This window comes from Carcharodon carcharias, chromosome 5 (assembly GCF_017639515.1).
Source record: "Carcharodon carcharias isolate sCarCar2 chromosome 5, sCarCar2.pri, whole genome shotgun sequence".
Lineage (NCBI taxonomy): Eukaryota > Metazoa > Chordata > Chondrichthyes > Lamniformes > Lamnidae > Carcharodon > Carcharodon carcharias.
Window position 1 is genome coordinate 44669932 of NC_054471.1, and position 3186 is coordinate 44673117.

General features: G+C 48.5%; 1 pseudogene; it reads left to right on the forward strand.

Annotated features, from left to right (window-relative positions):
• The first annotated feature begins 1048 nt into the window (after window positions 1-1048).
• LOC121278312 lies at window positions 1049-1959 on the forward strand (annotated as a pseudogene).
• Window positions 1960-3186: the final 1227 nt, after the last annotated feature.

Below are 3186 nucleotides of genomic sequence, written 5' to 3' on the forward strand. Positions count from 1 at the left end.
TTGCAGTCGAGGTTCATCCCGAGCAGTTCTGTGACAGAGGACTCTGTGCTCTACGGGCTGTTCCCAGGGACACACACCGAAACAAACATCAACTGCAGCTGGAGGATCATCAACTCGGTGAAAGACGCTCTTTGGTCTGCCCGAAACTTGTTGGTTTTCCAGCGCAAAGAGTTGTCCCCGACCGAGTGTTGCAGACTGGCACATTCCAAGGTGCAGGACTACGTGCTGAGGGACACAGTTAAGCTTGGGGCAGCCGCAGCAAAGGCGCAATGGGGAAGGGTCGCTGCCTAAGACCTTTCTGCCACAGTGCACTGGGGGGCTGGGAACTGTAAAGAGCCCCTGAGGCTGTACAGCTTAAAATGAATGTCTGCCAATGATTGTAATATTCATTGTTTGTTCTGATACACCTTGTGTTTCATGTTGTAAAAGTTGAACCTGATTGTATTTTTGTAATGGTGATTTTGTAATTTTGAATTTTGAACAGAACTGATGAAGGGTCATGAGGACTCGAAACGTCAACTGTGCTCTTCTCCACCGATGCTGCCAGACCTGCTGAGTTTTTCCAGGTATTTCTATTTGTTTAGCATAAATCAGCGTCTCTTCCAGTATCAAATTCAAAGTCTTCAGCACTCATTAGTTTCCCCTCATGTATTGGATCATGTTACCAGAATACATTTAAAGCAAAGCCAGTAGGTAAACAAGGCTGCACTTCCAATGTTAGCATATTACTGCCTTTCTGGCCCATACAAAAAACTTGAACCTGGGTTGCAGGATATAGGTTGCTCCATATAGAACGATGTATCCTGGAGGAGGCAATAGCATAGTGGTATTGTTGCTGGACGAGTAATCCAGAGACTCAGGGTATTACTCTGGGGATGCAGGTTTGAATCCTGCAGATTCCTAGATTATGATTATTCATCATACTCGTTTGACAGATGAATTAATTTCCTTTTGGACCTTTTTCTTGGTGTCTAGGAATTTGAATTCAAAACTTCCTGCAGGGTAAGATGGTGGCCCGAGGCGCTGAGACTCTGAACATGCATCAGTGATGTCAGTCTCGGTGGGACGGTACAGGCAGTCATAGCCCAGCTGCTTTGACAGAGTTAAAATGGGCTTCATGATGGGCTGTGCAGTTGGCATGGCAGCTGGTGCATTTTTTGACAGTTTTTCATGCCTCAGGCTGGGGCTGAGAGGTTGAGGGCTGCTGGGTGGTGTTGGGAAGACCATGGGAAGAATCCCCCCCCCCCCCCCCCACCATCGGGAGGGATGTGCAAGAGCAGGCGCGCCTCCGATTTTACTTGGGCTGGCCATTTAAGGCCCGCCTAGCATGACATCTGCCAGGAAGCGCTATGCACTCCCTGGGCGGGCGGTGGGCTGGGTGGGGGGGTGGGGGGGGGGTGGTTCCCTCAGCTAAGATTGCGCTCTTTCATGCATGTGCGCGAAAGAGCGCACTCATCTCCCTGAGGCCAAGTGCTGTCTCGGAGATCGGCGCCATATTTAAAAATGGTACATGTACAATAATAAAATTTCCCTGACGTGTCCCCTCATGTGAGACACTGTCACATGAGTTGGGACATGTCCATCACTTTTAATCAAACTTTTACTAAATTTTCAAAAACCCTCATGAAACCTCATCCTGCCCATGGATGAGGTTTCATGCTTTTTCTAAAGCCCGCCAGGGCTCCCAGCCTGCCCGCCAACCTTAAGTTTGATTAAGTTGAATTACTTTTTAAATGGCCTCAATAGGCCGTTGACAGGTCGGCAGACACACAGCTGATTCGGCTGCGCTCCCGCCAACCTGAAAATTGAAATGACGCAGGTGACATCAGGAGTTCCACCCAACGTCATTCCACGTCATTTTATGCGTCGGTGAGCAGGCCCTCAGTATCCTAGCCTATAATGGAGAGTGGAGGCATGATTGGAACCTTCCTGGTGATTGGAATGGGAATCAGATGCTAACCAATCATTCTTTTCTTTCTGCTGAAATTTCAAATGTTGCAGATAATGTATCACCTATATCTGCCTCCTTGATTACCAGCTGTATAATAATGGAGATTAAAAAGTTTATGATTTACTGTTGCATCAAGTTCTGAAAAAAAATTGTCGAATTGTTGTAAAAACCCATCTGGTTCACTAACGCCCTTTAGGGAAGAAAATCTTACCTGGTCTGGCCCTACATGTGACTCCAGCAATGTGGTTCACTCTTACATGCCCTCTGGCCTAGCAAGCCACTCAGTTGTAACAAAAAAAGGAATAAACCAGATGGACCACTCAGCATCAACCTAGGCACCAGAAACGACAACGGCAATCTCAGCCCTGTTGACCCTGCAAAGTCGTCCTTACCAATATCTGGGGGCACTGGTGCCAAAATTGGGGGAGCTTTCTCTCAGACTAGTCAAACAACAGCATGACATAGTCATCCTCATGGAATCATACCTTACAGATAATATTTCGTGCTCCACCAGCAGGACAGGCCCAGCAGAGGTGGCGGCACAGTGATATACAGTCAGGAAGGAGTTACCCTGGGACTCTTCAACATCGACTCCAGACCCATGAAGTTTCATGGTATCAGGTCAAACATGAGCAAGTAAACCTCCTGCTGATTACCATGTACCGCCCTCCCTCAGCTGATGAATCAGTGCTCTTCCATGTTGAACACCACTGGGAGGAAACACTGAGGGTGGCAAGGGCGCAGAATGTACCCTGGGTGGGGGACTTCAACGTCCATCTCCAAGAGTGGCTCAGTAGCACCACTACTGACCTAGCTGGCCGAGTCCTAAATGATACAGCTGCTAGACTGGGCCTGCAGCAGGTGGTGAGGGAACCAACAAGAGGGAAAAACACACTTCACCTCACCCTCACCAGCCTGCCAGCTGCAGATTTACCTGCCCATGACAGTGTTGGTAGGAGTGACCACTGCACAGTCATTGTGGAAGCAAAGTCCCTGCCTTCACATTGAGGATACCCTCCATCATGCTGTGTGACACTACCACCGTGCTAAATGGGATAGATTTTGAACAGATCTAGCAACTCCATTCTGGGCATCCATTAGGTGCTGTGGGCCATCAGCAGCAGCAGAATTGTACTCAAACACAATCTGTAACCTCATGGCCTGGCATATCCCCCACCCTACCATTACCATCAATCCAGGGGATCAACCCTGGTTCAATGAAGAGTGCAGGAGAG